The sequence below is a fragment of the Streptopelia decaocto genome, assembly GCF_964273445.1.
Source record: "Streptopelia decaocto genome assembly, chromosome: 11".
Lineage (NCBI taxonomy): Eukaryota > Metazoa > Chordata > Aves > Columbiformes > Columbidae > Streptopelia > Streptopelia decaocto.
In genome coordinates this window covers 17,851,927-17,876,967 of record NC_138666.1, presented here as the reverse complement: position 1 = coordinate 17,876,967, position 25,041 = coordinate 17,851,927, and positions in this window count along the sequence as shown.

The following is a 25,041-nucleotide window of genomic DNA, read 5'->3' as shown; positions in this document are numbered from 1 at the left end:
CATAAACTGATGACGAGTGACGTTTTCTGCCCCAACTAATGAAGTCAATGCTACACATCAAGTATACCAATTTCCTTGATCCCCTTTCTATACCTAAATGTGGAGCTTTGATGGTTTGCACCCCTGCACGCTTATCTATCTTTCTCTCCAAATGCTACAGTACTGGCCCAAAAAGACTGGTAATTTTTTAACATGCAATATGTTGTGGAGGTGTTTTGCTGAAGTATCAGGACATTAAACAGTCAGCACAGTCTCAATTAAAATAATTAAGATTAATTTTCTCTAGCTCTCATGAAAACAAAAGAAAATTATTTGCAGGTACCTGTACAGTGCCAACTTAAGTATGATAGACTAAAGTCATTACAGTTAATTTAATTTAAACAAATATTAGCCAAGCTTTGCCAATGTGACAAGTGATTTTCAGTTCACTATTTTTGCAAGTACAGGTCAACACACATCTTTCTGCTCAAAAAGGGCTGAGCACTTCTCAAAATGGCTGCTGCTTGTGGTAAGAGCATTTATCCTTGTGAAGAACTTTGAGTAATTTACAGATAGCTTTTGAGAGCCACACAAGGCAAATCCTATCAAAAAATAAAAGGTTTTAAAAATTAATGCTAGTATTTTCAAATCAAGTTCAATTGAAATAAGTAGAAATGCTGAAATAAAGCTTGAAGATTTTGATTCTCAATGTAGATCTATATATGATTCCTCGCCTTTTTTTATTGTAACAATATCAAATAGTCTACCTGAAGCCTGATTTTATTAATTTTCTTAGTCTTTCTCAGCATTTGTGTTGTGGGGACTGGTGGCACTGCCTGTGGCTGCATTCCTGGAGAGGACTCGATGTCAGCAGCGTTCGCTTTTCTTGCAGACTGCATCTCCCCTTCACCTCCCACCATCGTGTTATTCCTTGCTACAGCTACACCAATAAATCTTCTGTTTGTCACCAACTTCTAGTTTGTCTCCTAACAGTAGTTCTTTTTTTGCTGTTCTTGTCTCCTTTCCTGCTGCTTCCTTTACCATTTCTCACTCATTTCTATTCCACCCTAACTTAATACTCTTATGTCAGGAGACGTGAGATGGCCCTGTTACTCATAGTTCTACAAGTGTTTTCTGTGTTCAGGTGAGATTTGATTTTTCCCAGAAAGGCTGAAATGTATTGTTAGTCTGCTAACTCAGTAGTCACTGGAGAGAGGTAGTGGTGACTACGCAGAGAATTTTCTTCCACCTTAGTCTTTCTTATTAGAAACAGTTCTTGGAGGAAGAGTCTTACTGCTAATGAGGCTTTTATTGATGCAGGATGAGATTTTTGAGGTGAAAAGAGCAAGACAGGTATCTGCTGTGAATGATTTATATATATTCTAGGCTTGATATATATTTGTAAATAAAGAAAGCCATTTTTGCCTTAGCTGTCTGCATTTGCCATCTGAGCTTGTAATACACGTACTGCATATGTGCATCTGAAATGTGTCATTTCTGCTTGATGGTCACAGCAGCTGAGTCAAATGCACAGAATCTGGCTGACAATGAAGCTCCTACAGAAGAAGTTTCCAGGATAATGCTGTTACTTGCTGATCTGTGTGTTCCTTAAACTGGAACTGCTTATTTTGCAGTCCTTCTAAGGAAAGGTGTAGCTTCAGTGATGCTACTGTAACTACCTCTGTAAAACATACTCAGCAATTATAGGAGGTTATGATAAAGGATGTATAAATAACCATCATAAGAATTCTCAGCACAAGTACTCTTGTGCTCATTGTTTTTTCTTGACAGACATATATATGTATATATGTATCCTACATATATATAATATATGTATATATATATATGTGTGTGTGTGTGTCCTACATGTTCGTTGGTATTGCTCAGATCCACACACTAAACTGGCAGTTTTCAAAGGCCTGTTCTTGGCATGGGGATATTTTGGTAGGAAGGCAGTAGGGCAGGTATATGGATTTCAGCTCTCTGGTGCCATCCATCCACTGCAGTTCTCTAGCAACCCAATGAGGCAAAGCATTCAGAATTAACATTTTCTGTTTTCCTGGAAGAGTCTCCTTTTCAACCCTCACCTGTCATATAGCACTGAGTAAACAGCCAAGGTGCAGCAACAACTTTGATTCGGGACACTTGTGTGAACTTGTGCCAGTCTTCAGCTATACCATTCTGCTAGAGGTATTTATACTATGTTAAAAGAGACTTTGCACATTTCCTATCATTCTGAGAAAGGCCCTTGCAGCACCTCCTCCAGGAGCTTTGCAGTGCTTCAGAAGCAGACTGAAAGAAGTATTTTCAACACCAGCTATTGGATGTTCTGCATCTGGACAAACCAGCTTTATTCAGTCATCCCTTCTCAGCTCTCTGGGCTTCAGGTAACATAGAAAACTAACCTATCTTAAGGTCCCATTTTTATGAAGAGTGACTGAGGGCCTTGGGGTTGTTTAGCCTGGAGAAAAGGAGGTTGAGGGGAGACCTTATTGCTGGCTACAACTACCTGAAAGGGGACTGTAGAAAGGAAGGATTTGGTCTCTTCCCAGAAGCAGCAAGCAATACAATAAGAGGAAATGGCCTCAGGTTGCACCAGGGGAGGTTTAAACTGGATATTAGAAAAAATTTCTTCATGGAAAGTGTTGTTGGGCATTGGAACAGGCTGCCCAGGGAAACGGTTGAGCCACTATCCCTGGAAGTGTCCAAAAGATGCGTTGATTAGCTTGTTACGGACATAGTTTAGTGCCAATATTAGGTTAATGGTTGGACTCAATGATCTTGAGGGTCTCTTCTAACCAGAATGATTCTATGATTCGGTAACCTGTAAAACTGGAATCAATGTCCAGGTCGGCTGTCTAGCATTTTTCTTTCCTTTTGGAGAGTGTTATAAATATTCATAGCAGTAACCATGGATATTCTCTTTTATCTGACATGGTACAAAAGAAGAAAGCTTCTCCAGATCAAATTGACTATTGATCTTGATGTGTCTATTTGTGCAACTACTGTCACCATAATTTCAACCATATAATGAAAACAAAAAAATATTGAAGCAAGATAGCTTTATTCAAACTCAAGAACAGTGAAAAATAGATAAAATATGATGGAGGTATTTATTCTTCTATCTTATGGAACAAGGGTTAACTAGGAGCCAGAGATGTTACTACAGGGTAAAATCATATTAAAGTAATGTCAGCTCTTAAATTTGTTGAAGTGAAAAATCTATGTATTGTGAGAGGAATTACAGTTCTGTTATGAGCAAGAGCCTAAAATGAACAGGCTTGAAACAGGAACATGATTTGGAGATGAGCAAAGGCTTGAGCAAAACCTAACTTGTGTTATTTTCTCTCTACATCCATCATGTATAGTGATTATGCTTTGTTTAATAACAAGGGCAAACAGTATTTTAGCACAGCTGTTCTCTTACTTTCATTTTTCTGCAAATAAAACCATTAAACAGGCTTTTTTCTTGCTACCAGCTCATTCCATCGTAAGAGGAAATGATTGCCACCCATACATTCTCTTTTCTTTTCATCCCAAAGCATAATGATCTCCCCTGGATCTGAATGGATAAAAGATGGAACAGAATGTTTTTAATGCAACTCTGATTGACCTTCATGTTCACCACACTGTCTGGCTTTAATTCTTCTTAGAATTGCATTAACATTTGTTGAATACATACAGAATTATATTTGTTGAAAAATTTGTATACAAAGAATGCTTTGCTACAGACTCCAGTCATCAATAGAAATATGATGGCTTTTTGCCAGTCATGAGGATTGCAAATCTCTGATTGTGGGATTACATTTTCTGCAATCAGGAGTTTTTTGTGACAGAGTATTTTTAGTTTTCCTGCATGTTTTGTCTCCCTTCTCTTCATCTGTGAATATGTTCCTTCTCTAAATTTCCTTCTTTACTGGGTTTAGTGCACAAAGAACTTATGAATGGGTGAGACATCCATTCATATATTTTAACAGTGTGTATTCAGGCTGTCTCTCTTCTCGTTCTTTGTAAAGAAAGATTAATTTTCTGCTATTGTGAAAGTGAAATCAATTCTTAGATTTATGTTTTTTAAGCATTTGTTGTTTGAGAGCATAAGCACATAAAACAGTTGTGCAAACTGAGCACATCTGGCTGAATCTTTTTCTTTAGTCTCCCTTAATAGGGCTGCTTCTTCATAAAGTTCACCCTGTGTTGTTTAGAGACACAACAAAGAACTGGGCAGGATTTAATTTTTGAGCAACACAAACTGTTGTAATTTTAATAGTTTTATATTCATATTCTAAGATTAAGTGAGGGGGGGAAGGGAAAGAAATATAGCACTGTGGAAGGAAGGGACTGACAGAGTATGGAAATGGAGACAGGATGCTAAGATGTCTGGGTCCATCTTGTGTCATGGCATTAAGTCACCTACTGAATATACTGAATAAATACATCAGTTTGTGAACTCCTGCCGTGGCTGTGATTCATAGTCAAGTGTATAGTTCCCTGACACTGTCTCATGAAAGGTATAGCAGATGCACAAAGAGCGCCTGTGATGTTATTTGTGGGATTTTTGTTGCTTTGTTTGTTTTGGGGGTTATTTGCTTTTCCTGGTATGAAAATCAAGGTGAAGTTCATGCTGAAAGGGAATGTCAGAAATCTGAAAAATATTGTCAATTAAATAAACCATTGGTCATTATAAAAGCAGAAAACATAAGAAACTAAAAAACTATATTCATACCTTCTGGTTCCTAGAGATCCTTGATCATACATAAACAAGGTAAAATTATCCCAGGAAGCAGCCCAGTCAGAAAGGCCTTGAAGGTGAGAAAGAGCTTTTTCTTCTCTAAATTGTCTCAAACAGTCATACATTTTTAGAGAGCACCTGCAGCTTTCTCTTCAACACACAAAATCCCCTCATTGACATCTTTGGATTCAAACAATGCAGCTGGCAGTAATTATGGGACTTGCAGCTCAGACCTGGTTTATATTTTAACTGCTGATGGTCTGCCCTTCCCAGGCAGGGAATTTGCTCAATGGTCATAATAATTTCTGATATTTCTTTTCTGTATTGTGAACTCTGAATCCTAACTCCAGCCTCAAGCCCACGTGGAGTCTCAATATTCCTTTTAAACAAAAAAAATGACTTTTGACTCCAGTCTAGGCTCATCTGGTGCTTGAATATTGTATATAGATGCTCTTTTATCCTGACACCTTTGCCTCTGAAGTTCTTTTGTTTGTGTGTGGTTTTCCAGTGTGCTGGAGCTAGTGTGGTTCTTCCTTGACCTTTGATGCCTTAATGTGGTTGCCCTGTCTGGCTGGCCCCTACCCAGCTATTATGACCACTCTGATAGAAGGCTGAAGGTCCATTAACTATCAGGTCACCTAATGATCAGCCCAGAGTCTCTGAGAGACACTGGAGGTACCAGAGCTTTTCATCAGACCCATTAACTTAATGTCTTCTTGTCTTTGCATTTAGAAAAGGAAAATAATTTTAAAAGGTTTTTGTGTTTGTGCTTAGTCTTCACCTTTACCAACATTCTGCTGGAATGGAAACAGAACAAAGAGGTGAGTTCTGTGCCAGAAATATGGTGTGGGGGCAGCACCAGTGACCGCTCTGCAGCAAAACCACACACCAATTACTTTAATATAAGTCAAAGTGATGATAGATATTACGCAAGGTCCATACAACACCTATAAAGTCTTTATTTTTCACCAGATTGGTGTTTTGTTTTCCCAAAATATCTATCATCACGTTTCATTCTGTGTTTAAGGACCTCTAAGGAGTCAGTACCTGAGTATCTGAAGAACCAATCAGCAGCCTGTTCAGGGGTTTTTTTGTGTTTGTTTTTTTTTTTGTTTGGTGTTTGTTTGTTTGGGTGGGTTGGTTGGTTTGGTTTGTTTTCTGTTGGGTTATGGCTTGAACGAGTATGTTGTTATGTCAAGATAAGATTTGCTGCTCTTGAAGGCATCTCATGTCAATATGCTTACTGATGGAATTATTAGAATAAACCCGTCACTGGTAGAGCCACAATGAAGTGTTTTAAAACGATCTCCTAAACAGAACTTCTGACTGGTATTTCTGGACTTAAACTCTGAGGAAGACACTTAAGTATATATTTCAAATACCATTATTCAAACACGAATACATTTCATAGAGGGAAGATTTCAGAGTATGCAGAGGAAAATAAAAAGAGACAGCAGACTTGTAAGATTCAAAACTGTAACAGTGACCTCTAGTGACTAGAGAACTAAGTAGGACTTCCAGAAAAAGCTTAAATTTGCTGTAAACCCAGTGTTTTATAGACGTTTAGAATTACATCATATTATTTATGAGGCAGAATTTTTACTTTTCTGCCTTTTTCAGCTGAAATTCATTATTTGTAGCTAAAACTGGTATCTGTTTAAATGTATCTACTTAACTGTTCCTTTCTTAATAATCCTTAACATATTTGAATATCTTTATTGTAGTTTAAGACTAATTAAACCTTATTTGAAGCGCATCTGAACTTCTTTGCTCTGGCACATAGAACAGAAAATGAGAATACTCCAAATGACTTCACACCTCATCTCAAACTCTTTATGAGGATTTAATTTTACAGAATGTTGTCTCCTGTGATCTTAGTCCTCAGGTAGCTTTTACTGGAAACTTCTTGCATAACTTTTTTTATTGGTCTTGAGATAATGTTCATAAAGCCACAAAATATTGTCCGTTTAATGTCATCTTTCTGTAAGGTTTAAAATGGCACTGCCAGAAATACATTAATTTTGAATGATACTGCCTTGAGTACAGTAGACACTCGGAGCACCAAAAGTTTAGTGGTAGTATAATCATTGTCAGCTTTTGTGTTTAGCATTGGATGTCAGATATCAACTTAATTTGATACCCACTCTGTATGTACATAGTGCATAGGATCATTTATTACCCAATCACCTTCTAATATTGCCGGTGTTCTCCCCTTGCACTTAGTGCAACAGCTGCACCTAATAGGTGGCTGTATATTGATTCTTACTGACATGCACTGAAAGCAGCTTTTTTTTTTTGTTAAATATACAGCATTACTTAATGTTGCTTAAGAGGTGTAGGACAAGAAAAGTTGGAAAGAGAGGAAAAGAAATGCAAATTCTATATAAGGCTATTCTCCATCAAGAAAAACTGAAGTAAAACGTAACCCAAAAGAAAGTAGTAACTTGACATTCAGGATAATTCAGTAAAATTTGGAAGGTTACATTGGGTCATCTGTGTACATAGCTTGAGTTCTTTAGAGCCAGGAACACGAGATCTAATAGTCAAAGCTCATGCAATTAGCAGAAAACAAGCAAATGAAAATAAGTTTTGATTCTTCATTTCTCCTCCTGATAAAGTAGAACAAGCAGCTGAAACAAACCAACCAGCAAAAAACACACAAAACCCCCCCGAAACAAAACCAAACCAACCAAACACACAACCACCTCAGTGTTTCACTCAGATATTACTGAAATGAAAAGTTTTAGGTTTGTTCTTTTTTTCCTGTTTCAAGGAAATTATTCAACTGAATAATACAAGGAGACAGAAATATAACAAGTCAGCAAGAAACAGTGTGGGAATAAGATGTGAAAAGAACAGTGAGGATCGTCACTGAGTAATTTCCATTTGACTTCAAGCAGATGTTACAGACTAAAAAAAACTAGCCAAAGATTATGATAACTTTTTTATGTAATTAAAGATGTTAGGCTTCTTGATACAAGATTAGGATGCAAATATGCTCTATTCTGATATAACCACACATTGACAGATTTTACAAGTCATACAAATATTTGTAATGAAAGTAACCAGAGTTCCTGTTGCACAGGGATTTTAATGTTGTTGCATGTCTTATGGGTGGGCTTATTCATTACTAACCAAGTCTTTATGCAGAGGAGAAAGAGTTTGAAAAATATTTTTAATTAGTCATGTGGAGTTAAAATCACTGAGAAAATGAGACCTTTTAACATACACACAAATCCATGATTTGTTTTTCCTTTCATGTTTGGTTTGACACATCCAATATTTTCCTTGTTGGCTGAATAGCAGAATTGTCCTTGATGAGTTTTTCAGATCCTTCCTGTGCCTTGATGCTGAAAACCCCAGAGAGATATTGTATTGATTTTTGGTAATTTCAGTGCCTAGAAGGATGAAATTTTGATTTATTTGCTGTTAGAGTTTACTATCATCAGCAAAGTCTTTTTTTTTTAATGAAAATTATAGTAAAAGAAAGACCATATTTTCCAAAAAGTCTTCAATAGAAATTACACTGCTGCTATGGAGAAAAGCTATGGAAAGCACATAATTTTGAATTTCCTTGCATCTATTGAAAATTGAAGATAAGAATTCCAGAAGCTTAATTCTCATTTAGTGAACAGACTTTTCAAAGGTGCCAAGATTGCCCAAACTTTATTGCTATCGAACACCTTGTAAAATCAGACCCATTGTAAATTCAGTCTTGTGGAGCCCTGCAGCAAGATGCTGTCTTCTCACCTTCAGCCACACTTGGGAGCTGGCTGAAAGTATGTATTTTAGAAGAACAAGCCTTGATCACTATTTTCCCTTTATTTTATTTTGACAGCATCTCTTAGATCTTGTTTGGGGGAATAAGATTTAGTAATGTTGGTTTATGTCTATAGTCTTATTTCTGCTATCATAAAGCATTAGCAAAGACTTTTTCAAAGTTGTATCTGGGAAAAATACACCTAGAAAAATCTGAAGAAATGAAAAAAAATGGGTAATTGAAGTGCATATCCTACAATAAAATGATTGGATCAATGAGAAATCTTCAAATAAAATGTCATCACAAGTTTTTTTGACAAAATAGAGCTTAGCTGAAATTTAACTCCCAAATTTAGTTTTTGCAACTCTAAAAACTATTAAAGATATAATACAAATCTCTAAAGTGTTTTTAAAAATGGAGTTACATTTATCTGAATTACAGAAACAAACCAAGTATGAAGCATCTGCCTGTGATGGTTTGGTTGTTTTAATAGCACTCTTCCGAAGCACCAGCCAGAGTCAGTGCTGATAATAGCACCCCCTCTTTTTTTTTTTTTTCCCTCTTTACTTTTTGTTTCTGCTGAATTGTTTGATATAGAAAGCTTAGAGAAATGCGGGTTGATGCTTCAGTCTTGGATAGTTGCAGTGGTGGATGTTTACCACTCTCCAATGCTGTTTACCCTCTCCTTATGAATCTACTAATATAATATTGAGGGTACTTTATAGATGGTGATGCTAAACTTACCAACTTACAGACTTTACTTACAGACTCCCATGCACATGCTTGTACGTGTGAGGGAGAAGCATCTCCTCTTTGGAGAGTGCTGGAGTTCCTCTCTCCAGTAAAAAGCAGAGACTGAGTCCTCCAGGTTCTGCATTTGAGGGTAATAGATGTAGGGGTACCACTTACTGGTAGAACTTAGAGAACACAACCTGAATGGGTTGAAGTTGAAAAGTACACTATATTGCTCTCTATTTTAATATTTTTAATTGTTTGGTTTTTTTTTTTTTTCTGCAAGGTGACAGCTCCTGGTACAAGTATTTAAACTGGAACCTGGAGGTAGGATCTGTACCAATGAGAGGTTCTTGTGTTATGATTATTTCAGACACTGCTTTGCCTGTCTCCATTATTATATTTTTCTGCTGCGTGTGAAAGGAAAGACAGATCTGATGGTTATATTCAGTTACCCAAATGTCAAGTTCTGTGTGAACATCTCAGATGACATTTTTCTCAGTGCTTGGTGAAGAATGATCCAGATGTCTGACAGTAGTGCTGTACCAACTGTATCCTGCTAGCCATGTTCAGACATGAAAACTCGATTTGGTCATTGTCTCAGAAACCTGATAAAAACCTGCAGTTGGAAAATGTTAATATAATAGCTTGACATTTTAGTTTGTTGTTGTTGTCCGGCTTCGATCGAAAGTGATTTCACATGTTTAAACTGAGGGAAATATGCTGTATGTTAAGTATTTAATAGACCAATTACTGCCACTTCAGCCTTTTCTTGCACACCTATCTTCTCACACTATATAACCTGCCTTATTAACAGTATTTCATGCTTCCAAAATGTGAGTGGTGATTCTGTTTCTTTAATACTTAGAAGTTTATGGTGTGTATTTGATGTCAGATTTCCAAAATAACTTAAAAGTTAGTAATATCTAATTAGATATCTAATCAATGGTCTATGACTTCGTATACTTAGACATGTAAGCTCAAGGCTGAGCAGTTCTCACATCCTGCCTAAGTTACTTTACGTGAAGTATTTGAGGCATTGTGAAAAGGAAACTTCTTGGCTAGATGCACCATGTTTCAACTGTTATTTTAGGCAAACACTAACAAATATCTCCAAATAGTGATATTGGTGGTCTGAAATATGTCAGCAGTCTAGTGTGGCAGCTTCTGCTCCCAAGAGATGAAAAGGATTTGTGCTGACTGGGATCCTGTTCTGGATCCCGGCTGGATCTACAGGCATGTGCTCCTGAACAGGACGTATGTGTCAGTCTCTCTTGCTCCAGCTGGAGTAAGTGGTGAGGAAAACTGTGTCTCAGTGACAGTGCTATTGCTGGCTGGGATTATAAACAAAAAGCAGTGCAAATGTAGGACACAAAACTCATTTTGCATGTGGTGCTTTTAAATACCATCAGGGTGTTTCCCTCTCTCCAGTTCTTTTCTATAATTTCTTTTCCAAGTTGTTCAGTGCTGTTTGACCTCTCATGTTGCATATATTAACTTCAATAAATGTGAGATTTTTCATGACAGGAATGCATGAGAGAGTGAGGGATCAATGGAGGAGCCTGATTATATTTGTCTAGTGCCATGTTGCATGTCCTATGGCCTCCAAAACATCGGTAAGCATCTGGCAGGTATGGTGCAGGACTTAAAGGAGACCCAGGCCATTTTGGATCAGCAGCATGAGGCCAGGCAGGATACCTCTACAGCATCTGAAATGGCAATAGGCACCTATATTTAAGGAATTAAATCCAGCCTTGAATTTTTTCTGAAAGGAAAGGAGGGCATTCAAAGGCATGCCTCATAAATCCTCACAATGTACAGCTATTGAGAAAGTAATCATAGAATCATTTTGGTTGGAAGAGACCCTCAAGATCATTGAGTCCAAATGTAACCTAACTCTAGCACTAAATCATGTCCCTGAGAACCTCGTCTATACAAGTTCCACACTTATTATCAATTCTGTCTTCTCTGCAGATATTTTGAACATGCTTATATTAAGAGTAATTCATGCCACCATTTTTCTTCAGTGTTGTGGGGCTTTTTTCGTCCAAGCATCTTTTGCCCTCTTTCTTGTATTTGCTGTGCAGCCTTCCATTTATAAACCCCTTGTTATGGGTTTGAACTGCTGGTTCAAGCCACCTGTTCCCTGATCAAAGTGCAAAGACTACATCAGAGCACAAGTATTCAATTAAGTTATACTTCTCTGAGAGAAGTTCAAGGGATGCATAGGTAAGAGTTTGTAGACATAAGAAATGGAGCAGCACACATCCTACAGCATGAACAGCCTTTTTTGTACTTATGCTGCTTCAGCACCTTTTGATTAGCTGGCTTAATTTTGCCAACTAAATCTTAACCCTACAGATTTTTTTTCTATAGCCACAGGCATGATCTGATAAGATTTTTTACTCCAAAGTCAGGCAGCCAGAACACTATTAGAATCTGATGCCATGGTCAGATTACAGAAATTGCTCTCTAATCCACCTAATGTTTTAATATACCGGATGAAACAAGAACTAAGTGCTTTTTCGGCAATTTATGAGTAATATGCCATGATACATGTCTGGAGAGTGAGTGACTCAAAGCAGTTGAGACACCTTCATGAGAGCTCTGGAGTTTGTTCCCTGCTGAGCTGAGATTCTCCTGAGGTGCGGTGCTTTTTGAAGGCTCCTCTCATTTCACAGGCATTAGACTGTATATGTCATGGTAGGTAATATTCCCTAGCAGTTCCGAGTGCTATAGTATTGCAATGGGCATTACTTTTTTTATTTTGTTTTTCAAAAGGATGCAGGTAAAATCCATCATATAGGTGTTATTCTCTTGACTTCAGGTTATTACTTGTATACAGAAAGGATATTTTCTGCGAAAGAAGGCTATTTAACAGCAATCTAAAACAATGTTACGCTGTTTTCAGCCTGCTTCATAATATATGTACCTTGCTCTGGATTTTTTTTTTTGCATACAAGTTCTTTCTCTGAACTAGAAAAATGTTTCTATTCAGAAGAACTGTTCTGACAACTTACTGAACTAAATAAATTTGGGATCTAAATTACATGGAGTAAATGTTTTAAATTGAGATATTTTATTCACTGACGTGTGACACTGCCAATATGTTCACTTTATACCTGGGATCTCTTTATTGTATTATGCAACAGTCAAGCCTGATACTGTTATTTTCAGAAGCATCTATGGATATAAACCCAAGTTTTCACTGATTTTGAATTGCCTCTGTGATAAAATAGAGAACTTACAAAAGCTTTTCCTTCATGGAAGGATATACTTGTCATCATTTTTTCACTGTAATTGTGCTTGAGAAATTGCTATTGTGTTTTTTTTTAATCTAAGTTGTTTATAATTAGTATTCTGTAATATGTAGGAAACCAAAATACCTTTGCTAACACCTGCATAGTGTGTACCTATGTTTCTGCCATCTGGTCCTACAGTCTTGGCTAATATGGTGGGCTGAGCTTACCATTAAGTCAATGTTCAATAGAAATATGAAATAGCAGAGAGGATGCATAGAAGAGAGCAGGAAATAAATAATCCATATAGCAAAAAGATGTAATTTTAGAGTTAACTGTTCATCTAAAATTATTTTTCAATGTGCCTTTATGCATCAGTTGTATCATGTTCAGTATCTGAAACAAACAACTAAAGTATCTTAATATGCTAATAGATTCAAGTGTTAATCAATACTCTAGTGCTTTGCCCTTTCCACCCTAGTCACTGAAAATGTGCCAGAACCCCTACCCCTATATTCCCACCTCTGCTTTTATCTGACTAACATGTTTCTGTTGCCTGGTTACAACTGGAACATGTGAAAGAATGCATCTGAGCTGCAGTCAAGATGGCCGTTTTATTACAGTGATTTATAAATGGATTATCTGTGCAAATGGCTCAGCCTTTATGCAAGCACCCTACAGAGGCAGGCACCACTCCTAACTGGCTGGTCTCAACAACAGGTCTTGCTTCCCTGTTATTCTACAGCAGTAGGCTGATGCTTTGCTGCAAATGACAGTGATCTAACCAGAAAGAATTAGCTGACTTCTATTAGTGTTAGCTTTCAAGTGTATTTATGCATTTTTCCTGTTCTTTGTTTTTGATTCCTTTGAGGTATCTGACCACCCTTGACCATATTTTATTGCAAATTCTCTTTAACAGTAGGAGACAATAAGGATGAACAAATTGCCAAGATGGAAAGAAACTGCTGCAACTGATAACCATGGAACACCATTTTTCATTTTGCCTTGCAAAAAAACCCACTGTATTGAAGCCAACATTGAGAGGTCAGCATTTGTATCACAGGCTGTTGCTTGCTTTGTAGCACATACTAACCTTTCAATTATTAATCCCTTTTGGAATGCTCAGCTCTTATTGAAATGCAAGGAACTTAGCCCAAAACTCTGTGTGATCAACATTATTTAAGTGTTTATTTTCTGAAATTTCCCTATAACTGTGTTGTGAGAACTGCAACCAATTGTTGTCCCTTGGATAGTAGAATGGCCAGATTATAAAGAAGTGTCTTTCTGAAGTTTTTTCCTGCTGAAAGGAAATAGCAGTTTTTATTGATAGTGAGGACTATGCCCATTCTCTTTCTTTCTAGCTAGTGCATGGCACTTTGCATCATAGTTGAAGATTTTTATTTACTAAAGCTAAGAGAGACTAGTGATCACAAGTGGCAAAAAGCATGTGCTTTCTGGCTTTATTTTCACATGCATTCAGGATCTTGGATTAAAAAATAATGTATTTTGTTGGCATCTTATAGAAGGTGTATATTTTAGGTATACCAGCCTTAAGAAGCACATCTCTAGGTAGCAATATACAATTTTATCTAGTTCTCATATTTAATCTTTGGGAGGGTTTCCAAAACCAGAACTTTTTACAGAATTTGATTTTCATATAAAGAACAGTTGGGCTGATGTTTTGGTCGTCTTTGTTTCTCTATAACAACATAACACATTTTAATAACACAGATACAAATAGTAAAAAGTACATGTTATACATTATGATTCTTTAAAAACTACCACTAAGAAAACTAGAAGTTCTATTGTTATGCTATAAAAAGCAGTGCTGTTTAAAATACTTTAGACAATGGAAGACTTGCTCACAGAAACTCATTATACCACAGTCTGTTAAAAAATCATGTTTTGCCTTGTAGTGTTTTCTTCTAATTCTCAAAGTAAAGCAGACCACACAATTCTAGGCTTGCTTTGTATGATTATGCAGAAAGAGGGTTTAAGCATTAGGAACTTCAATTGTGTGGAAGCTTTGCTGAAGGATTTTAAAAAAAATTGCTCACATCATATTATAATGAGCAAAGTAAATATATTTCTTATATGAAATATTACTGTACTGAGGACAGGGCAATTTAATCAATAGCAACTGCACAGTGACCTATCAGTGTGGGTTTTTTTTTAATCCTCAGATACATTGGTACCAGAAATTTTAGAACTCTGCTAACTCCATGTAGGTTTTTAGAGTCTCTCAGAAAGGTCTATGTTGGCTTTGTTGTACAGCCTAAGGAGTCCTGAATGCAACAGGAAAGCTGCGGCAAATCAGTGGCCACATCTGTTTCAGTCTGATTCTCCATCACTTGTGCCCCGAGGTAATGCGCCAGGTGTTCTGTTCAAACAGGTGAGACGTTTAATAGCAGTTAAAAATATTTTGAGGAAAAGTGCAAAAATATGCAAAAAAATCTCTTGAATCTCACCCCTTCTGGAAATGTCTCATAAAGTAAGAATGTCATATATATCCCATAAGAGTGTTTTCTTTTGCCTTTTGTAGAACTTAAAAAAAAACATGCCTCTTGGTTGGACTTCTAGCGAAGGCAATGCTTATGATGTTATGGATCACAGCTGTTACAAATATGATCACAAATCTGGCAAAAATATACTGCTGATGTTGGTTTTGGGAATCAAAATAAAAATACGGTTGTAACTGGGAGCAATTTAGAAACTGATGATCCAAGGCATCGGGGGTGAAGAGAATGTCAGCTTTAAACACCTCACAGTTCACACAGCATCCCTGCTAAAATTCTCTCCTTTGAACCTGAAGCACAGGAAGTATCATGCATATGCTTTAATCCTAATTCAGCAAAGTGCTTGTCTAAATGTTTCTGCACATCCATTTGTGAAATGCATTAGGCACTATTACATTGAAGAATTATGAGTGAAATCCAGTCCCCATCTGGTGGGAGAAAAAACTCATTGATTTTCAGTGAGACTCAGGGTTTAACCATACCTACTAAATGGTGAGAATTTCAGTTAACAATCTTTCTTTTGCACATGTCTCTTTGAAATTTCCATCTATGTGTAAGACAGGAATGGTTGATCCATAGTATTATGAGCAACTTTGAGTTTGCAGACAACACTTCTTTTAAAATTCTAACCTGTATATTCTAAAAATAGTAATACACTGTGTGACATGTTAAGGAGTTCTTATAAGGTATTATAATCAAACATTTTGTTATAGATTGCAATTTAATAAGCACTGAAACAATTTGCCTTAATGACTTCCAGACAGTAGTATTGTGGTGCAAATCCATCAATTTTGCAGATAAGTCTAGAGGAACATCAGATTTCTTTATGTTATGATTATGGCCTAGAAAACTATTTTTGACTAAACTATTCATTAAGTTGTTTGAATTTTGTCATTTATAAAGAACAAACCCAGCACTATAGTGTGTTCTTGCTTCTCACAAAAAAATACCCGTATGGAAAAAAAAAGGTTAGCGTTCTCATTTAAGCTATGGGTGATGGACACATGAAATAAAGACACTTCCAGCCCTCTTGCTCCATATTATTTTTCTTATAAAACTGTATTTTACAGACGTTAACATTTATAAAAGAAAAAACTTATGAGAACAGACAATTAGAAGGGAAAATACTGAATAAAATGGTAAGTACTTCAATCATATCTCTGGCCTAAATTGGAATGAAACACTCTAATTACAAAGAAACACTCTTTTTGCTAAGTATAGGTTAGTACTGAGTTTATTGCTGATCATAGCTGTTCAGAGAAAAATATAAAATGCTGAAATAATAGTAATTTCAGAAGAAGAAATCTGCTTCTAGCCAAGATCTTGACTATGTACAGAAACTGTCAAGGGAGTAAACCAATAGTCATACTCCATTTCTGGTTTCTCCTTTGCCAGTTATCAGGAGAACTGGGCAAAGAAACCTCAAGTGTAACATGAAAACTACCTTGTTTGTCAAATAATTTGCATTAATATGGATAGAGATGAGCAGCATTCCTTAACAACCAGCATTTTGACTTCTGTGTGCTGCTGTTACCGAGCACAGTAACCACAGAAAATTATGGGCTCTGTCAGTTGATTCTCAAAATAACTGGTTTTATTACTTTCATGGATTATAATTTATGGATTAAGCTAATTACACATAAAGACTTGAATCTCAAGTATCTAATCATTATACTTGAACAACACTAAATATTATTGTTAAAACCTGAATAACTTTCCTTGAAAACTATATTATTAAGCTATCAATATGATCATTTCAGATTTCTTTTTTCTGTACTGTGAGAGCAATATAATCAGTTATGGGCGCTAAGTGTGCATAGGTAAGTCCATTTGGAGGCAATCCTTCACTGTGGATACTGTGAATACTTCAACATGAGCCAACAGTGTGCCCAGGTGGTGAAGAAGGCCAATGGTATCCTGTCCTGTATCAAAAATAGCGTGGTCAGCAGGACAAGGGCAGTGATCCTTCCCCTGTACTCTGCATTTGTGAGGCCACACCTGGAGTATTGTGTTCAGTTCTGGGCCCCTCAGTTCAGGAAAGAGATTGAAGTGCTGGAGCGGGTCCAGAGAAGAGCAACAAGACTGGGGAAGGGACTTGAGCACAAGCCCTATGGGGAGAGGCTGAGGGAGCTGGGCTTGTTTAGTCTGGAGAAGAGGAGGCTTAGAGCTGAGCTCAGCACTCTCTAGAACCTGCGCTATCATTTTTTACTTTTGCACTGATGTGTATTCCTCCTTTAGTTACATGTCGAAGTAAAAGTTAAGAATCTCTCTTAACTACTAGAGATATATTACATTACTAGCTTTATTTGAAGAAAGCAACGTATTTAGTGCAATAGATAAACAAATGCTTAATTTAAGCACTTAAGAGGCATGTATTCAAATGTTTCCCTGAGTCAAGACTACAGTCCTCATGAGAATAAATCAGGATTGACAATGTTCTTTCTTTAGTCAAAAAGCAATTTGAGGCTTGATCATAGTATCATATATACAACCATAGCATTCTTAACATGCTCTCTCTTTCATACAGATAAGAAGTTCTATTCTAATAAAGATGATACAATTAGAATATCACAGCCTCAGGGCAATTTAAAAATAAACATGTACCACTTTTAAATCCAACATATCATTTTTGTGTTATTTCTTATTAACTGACTGCATGCAATTTTTTATGAGTAGTAACCTGACACAGTAGACTTTGTTAACTTAGACTCCCAGAGCTGTGAAGAGATGCAGAAAAATCTTGCAGATGCAAGACTTGTTATTCTTGCAACACCTGGATCTATAATATTTCCAGAAATTCCTTATTTCTGTCTCGCTTTTTGTAATGAGGATGTTTCAATCCTTGTGGCTTGTTTTTTTTACTGCATCTCTCATGTGTTTTAGCAGGCTCTTAGAAGCGTTTTGTGGCTTGCATTGCATGGTCAGAGGAAAAACAGAGGTCTGGATCATCCACTTTCTCACAACAAATGTATGTTACATTATTCTAATTCTAGCTCTGCCTGCAATGCTATTGCTTGCATAGAAAAATGTAGTAAAAGTTGCTTTAAAATCACTATGCAAACTTCTGTCCACATATATACAACTCCGCTGTGTGTGCACATACATTTTGACTGGTGCTACAAACAGAAGCAGAGGTATAATTGTATTTGCTCAGTTTGGCTGTCCTCCAAAATCACACAGAAAGTCACTTCTCAAAACTGTCCTTAACTGAACTATAACAAGATGTCCTGGAGCTGACTTTACAGAAGCCGTATGTATAGTTTGGCACATATTGCTGTTTTTCTGTACAGAGGGTATATTGCTGCATGTTTGTGGAAGTATGCACAGGAGGCCATATGAAGAGCTGTATTTCCATATGTAGGATTACTTTTCTACAGGTGAAAAACATGTATGACCAGAAATTGTCTCCACAATTTTTGGAAATGATGTAAAAATAATATATACTTTAGACAGCAGAGGCATATGATCTCAGACAGTCTCTGGAAAGGACAGGGGGGAATTACTGATTAGAGAAGCTTGTTTGTCTGTGTAGGGATCAAAGGGGCAAAACGTAGTCCATAACACTCACCATTTTTTAATTATAAACTCCAATTAAGTGATGCAAAATAATCTTCAGCATTCCATCTGGCAGCTCTGAGGAGAGAGCGAGCATAGCAGCTAATGACATTAATCAAGGCTTGAATTAGACAGGTTCAAGTACTGCAGGCTTTGTTTAAAAAAAATGAGTTGGGGACAGGGTTAGCCTTTGAATAACATTCCAAAAACACTGCACGCAGCCCAAATGAGACGAGCAACATTAACACTTTGTCTTACGTTAACCCTTTGACTGCTGATATTTTCTAGACTACAGCTACATGACAAACGTACTGTCATTTACCAGCAGTTGCTCCTGTCATACATGGGGTTCATACTAAAGCATGGGAAAGACCTTTTTGGAACACCAAGGCCAGATACTAGAGGCTGCCTAGCAATAAAATTGTTAATTTAGTCCTCATCTCACAATGGTTTCAAAAAGTAAGACATAATCTTATTTCTTTTAAATTATTTTGACAACAGATAGTGGAAATGGCCAATACATTTTTACATGTGATGTGCTGCATAGGGGACTGTATGGTATGTATCATTTTACTTTGTTTCTGCTTGAAAGAGTAACAGAGAAATACTCTAAACACACCATATATGTGGTATGTTAGTATATAGAGATATACATTCATGTGTATATGTAGTCAATATGCATATTTAGCCTAATAATTGGCATAATTGACATTTAATACAGATAAAAATCCTTGACATCATTGTACAAGAAGGGCTTTCTGCTCTTGTCTTAGTCTGTCGTCAATCTTTCCAAGGATAAAAGAAAGCCCACCACTATTCCAACCCAGCATTGAAGAACACTCATGGTAACGTGACCATTTTACTAAAAGCTAAGAGTTGGGAGCAGAAAACCAAGCTTATTGTAGTATTTTCTGATTCAGAAGGCCTTTTTCTAAAGGTTACAGGTAAACATAACATCATTTTCAGCACCTTTGGAAATTTTGGTTTTATTCCAGATTCACCAAGACTCTGAAAGTTTGGTTTGTTATTGTGCTACACCTACTTGTAGTCTACTCTTCTGGTGGTGGGACAGTCCACAGGCTGAGCTGGCTACGGGTGTAGAGGTTCCTTCTTTAAGACTTTAATGTCAATTGTCATCGCTGATAAACCACTTCTATCCACTCCCCTCAAGTAAACCTGAGTGTGTGTAACCTTCTCCAGAGATAACGCAGCCTGTCAGGCAGCAGTACAGGTTATCTGTGGAAGCACTCACAGGACTGCAGTGGTGCTGTGATCCTGTAATGGATAAAGCTGGAAGATTTCAGCCCCCCCAGATGTCAGCCGTCATCTCACACTCGCACTCAGTGCACTTCCAAAGTAAATCAGCTGGGAAGAAAAAGGAAAGCTGTTTCACCATATGGTTTTTTTGAACTGAACTAAATGAAAAATATCCACAATTTGTTCTAAATAATTTTTTGTAGCAACAGCTTCTGTAAAAATGGACAGCAATTCAATAATTGCCTTTATTTTCAATTTTTTTCTTGCCTGGAAACACAGGCCGAACTTTTTTGAGTTCACCATTCCGATAGAACAGTTATCCATTAAACAATATGCTCACCTGCTCAGGATGACTGTGATTTAATGGAAGTCAGCTGCCCTATCTTAGCAACAGAATTCCTAGTTTGATGCTTACATGAGGCTTTTCACTAAATTCATTAATCTTCAATAATGTCTCTGCAAAATCCTTAATGAAAAAGTGTTTTCTTAGGATCAATTAGTCTAAAGATATTGACCTTCCATTAAAAGAAAACATGGTTTGAATTACTGTTGTCTCCTGAGAAGGCTGATTTGATTTCCCTTTTTTGTTTCCCAAGCTAAACTTCACCTTTGCTTGCTCTTTACTCCAAACATACACAAGATATTAAATTAGCTTCTTCATATATAGACCTAATCTCTTCAGTTAGTTAGAATATCCACTATACCAAGCTTGATTTCCAAAAGTACTAAAAAAAGAACCTAAAGAAGAATCCTTTTGACACCTATGCAAAAGCATGCATGGAATGTTATGTGTTAAATCTGTGCTGAAATTGAAGTATTTCATACATTTCATGTAATTATATTTCTACCCTACAGCTTTTCAGTTTATTCTCCTTAATTAGTAGGCTGATATTCTATGTATTAGTGACACATTAGTATTTTTCACTTTATAAAAGACAAATGCCCTGAATATTATAAACTACTATTCATCAACAAGTATGCGTTAGAACATAAAAAAGGTTTCTGTTAACCCAGTTGTGATAGTTCTGTACGGGATCAATATGGAAACTCAGATAGCAAGCTATTTCAATAACTACACTGTTGTTACTCGTATTATCTCCTTGCGGAGTATATGTGCTAATGTTGCAAATGCCTGATGAAATGATGACCAAGGCAATCAGTTCCTGTCAGTAAAATTCAGCTTCATGTTTACCATGGGGAATCCATTAAAACTGCTCTAGATTGTTGCAACCGTATGCAAGGTTCACAAAATTATTCTTAAAATTAGAGAATATGATGCTGTTTCCACTGTTAAGGAATGGAAATGCCCTAAGGATTTCAGTATGATAGAATTTACCAGGCGTATCTTTTGATTAGTTGTCACTTCATCTAAACTGCAGTTAAACAAAATTTAGGATGAAAAAATACATAAAGAAGCACAGGGACGTGACTCTGTAAAGTTCCTATAGCTCTGATTGAGTGTAAAAGTGGTAATTATATTTTTTTATATTGAACTTTTAAGAGTTTTTGGCTGGATAAACAAATATTGATTTAGCAGTTGCAAAGGAATTTAAGTCCTGGATCTCAGTCACAATTTCACCTTTATTTTTCTATTCGCAGATCTATTACTGATAGACAGTGGAAAAGTCAATTCTTCATCAATTCTGAATCTTGGGATGGAGTAGGAATACCTACTTGGAATGGAAATGGTCTGCTAAAGGAAAGTTTAATGAAAGAAATACCAACTTATTGAGCCTATTTCTTTCAAAATATTCAGGATATGACAAACTTCTACCAACCACTGCAGATTTCCAAAGCAACTCGATTAAGCTATAGCTATAAAAACAAAACCAAGTGTGCAAATCTATACGTACCTGTACACCTAAGGGTCTATTCTCTTCAATGACTCACTCTCATTAAGCTCACTCTCAACACTCCCTCTAACTCATCCTGTCAGTGTCTCATTGTTATGCTTGAGGCACGTCCCTGTTGTTTAAGTTACTTTTCTCCAGATTGGATAAAAATGGAAGTAGTGGAGATTAGGATGCAACTTCCTTAACATTTGCTAGTTTGGAATAGTAGTTTAAATAAATTGGTTTGATGTTTTTTCTGTGAAAAGAGCTGTGACATTTGGAGTTGGGGTGGTAGCAGCTTTTAAGAACCAGAGCCCTCAACTGAGAGGCAGTGTTGATGATGAGAACTCCTCTTCCATTTCTGTGCAAATCCAAGGGGGCAATTTTTGACCCATTGCAAAAAGCGGACTAAGCTAACTGTACAACTTGAACTTGAAAGAGATTAGAAGTGCTGGCAAAGATATTTGTACACAAGAGGAGATTTTAAAAGCTGCTCTCAGGTTTCCTATCTCCCTGCCATGATGCAGGGCATGGTATTCCAGCCAGTTTAAGATATAGCTGCAGAGTAGTTTAAGCTCACATCTTATCTAAAGACAAACTGCAAATGATTAGATAGACAAGTAACAGCTTCATTTGACAGATAGTAGCTAGCAGGTAAGTACTAGGTGGTATTTCAGCAAATCATGATACACTTCTACCACAGTGCTGGTCTATCTTGTATGATAGCATACCAAGCAGTCCGAGTACGTCTAGCTTGATAATATGCAAAATATTTTGGGCTGATATGCAAGGTGGATGAAACTATCAATAATCTCAACACATACAAACAGAAAATGTTAGAGAATTAAAACCAGGTTTGGTTGCTATCCAAAAGATTTATTCAATTGTATGTTCATTTTAGGAAATCATCTTAGTTGTAAGTGAAACAAATAAATGCAAAAGATGCTGAGAAACTCCTAAGCTGCCAATAACAGGATTTTTTTCCATAGAAAGACAGTCTTTCAGTATTGAATGAAGTAGTTTATTAACTCAGGCCTATCACCTTAATTTCATAGGCAGTGCATGTTTCTATTTATTATTGCATTTCTCATCTCTCTACTACATTTCAGTGTGACCTTTAATGTTCACAATGTGACTCTCTTGTAGTCATCTATACAGATTTAAATAAAATTCTTACCAAGAAGCAGCAGCATTGCCTGCTTAGAAGACAGAACATTTCTTGGCAAACAGCTAGTCCATGGCTAAACTCCATCCTCAAATCCTATTATCTTAAAATTACTCTTTAAATGTAAATGAAGGCTTACAAGGCAGAAATGCTGTACATCTTTGTGTTTGCCTGAAAGCAAATAATAGAGTAAAGCCTACTAAAAAGCCAACATATTCATTACATATAAATGTTTCAAATATGGAGCAATAAAACCTCCATCTAAAGTTAGAAATAAATGGAGATTTTAAGTTCAATTATATAGAATGTTTTGCCAACTTCTGAAAGAAATTTAGTAGAAATTCTCATGGATATGGACAGTAAGAGATTTAAATATAAATTGATTCTAGGTAACTGTTTAAAGGTATGATACAGCTGACAAATCATGTGTTTCTTGGTATATAATACCATAAAACAATCCAGTCAAAGACTGAGAATGGTTTAGAAGTTTTATCTTAAATGTTCAAAGTTGAATAGTTGTGAAAAAAATAAAAATCCATGATTTTGGGAATAAATGTTCAAGAAAAGCCTTGATACAAGGTTAGGAACTGTCTGAATGTGGCAGTAAATGTACTTCAATTTTCAGCCTGAATACTATCTAGCATTAGATAATGGTCCAGAGTTTAACCCTAATTTCTATATAGGATTAAATGTAGGAACAGACACATGTGTAGATTGAGAAAGGATGGATTTTGTCTGCCTGGGAGCCAGCCCAACGCAGCCACTGCGAAGCACCGTGGAGCCTCAATACTCTGCCCAAGGTCACTCCATCTGCGTTGCTCGAACTTGCCTGTCTGAGAAACTCATCCTTCTGAACAAGTTGTACAAGGTAAATCACAGCTTGGATGTGTTTTCTAGCATTTTGGTCCTTTTGTGGTTTAAATTAATGTTCTGACTTTGCACTGGAACAGAGCCCTCCTACAGTCAGATATACCTGAGACATACTGTGGATGTAGAGAGAGCATGCTGAGGTTGTGAAGAGGTGAGAAATTCTGTGTACATCTAAAGAACAAATGAATATGAAGCTTCAGGAGATGAGTCATTTTTTTCCAATAGTAATAAAAGCTCTTGCACGAAAATGCTTAATATAAACCAGTCAATAAAAATATATGCCTAATTTCTTTATTGAAGAACATCACAGTAATGATAGCAGTAATTTCTTTTCCTGTACCATAATTACTTTTTTTTTAAATTAAATATTCCTACATAATGATTAGGTTTGATCAGAATCAACTCTTCGTATTTCAGCCTTTTAGAATGAGAAGATTACTTGCAATTTTTTGCTGTGTTATAAGACTAGAAGTACATGATGTAAGTTTAATTTTTTTTGCAGGCTATGGGCAACCTCTCCTCTATACTTCAAAACAATTCAGTGTAGTAACCCATAACAGAAAACCTATTTCTGCTTCTGTGTTCATGTGTATTTAAAGTGTATCTGGAAGTGGAAGGGAAATGAGGAAGCTTTTATTCCTAAAGTTCAAGTTGAGTACCTGATGCTAAAACTCATGAGCTTTTTTCTTATCTTTAGGCAGATATTTACCAGTTTTGGCAATCAAATCATAAGATGATTTTTTACTACCTTCTGCTTTGGGCCCCCAAGTTATTATTATGTGAGGGAACAGGGAGGACTAATTGGGTAACTCTCTGGTACATCGATGGGTATGTGGAGAGGATGGTGTTTCTGGAATCCTCAAATTTTCATTGACTTTGGAGAAGGGTTAATACCTGGTCTCTGTCCCAGCAGCTGCTTCAAGAATGGTGTCCAGCCAAGCACCACTTTGAGTGGAGCATCCCACGGCTGCATAGGTGGTAAGTGTACAGAGCTGCCACTTTGGACTTGCCCTCCTCCTCCCTAACAGGGCAACGGAGGGACAAAGGCAGGTGTAATTCTTCTGCCAAGCAGCATGATTGCTCAAACCCTGGTGTGCGCATTGTTTTTTTTGGGGGGGTTGCGGGACAGGGGAAATGCTCCTCCATTCTGGGAGTTGAAGGAACCAGCTCATTAACAGTGGAAGATGCTCTTGTTAGTGCAGAAGAGTAAGACCCATCCTGACTTTGCTCTTTGTCAGAGGCTTCAAATCTTCCCATCAACCACATCATCAAATTTGTGACATAGCCTTAGCAGTTCAGTTGGGCCTGTTTCTGGCTGAGTGACCTAAATGCTGCTTTAGGTCCAATACAGTGTATGAAATCTGTCTAATTATAAACACATTAGCAGCATCTCTCATGTGGTTGGTG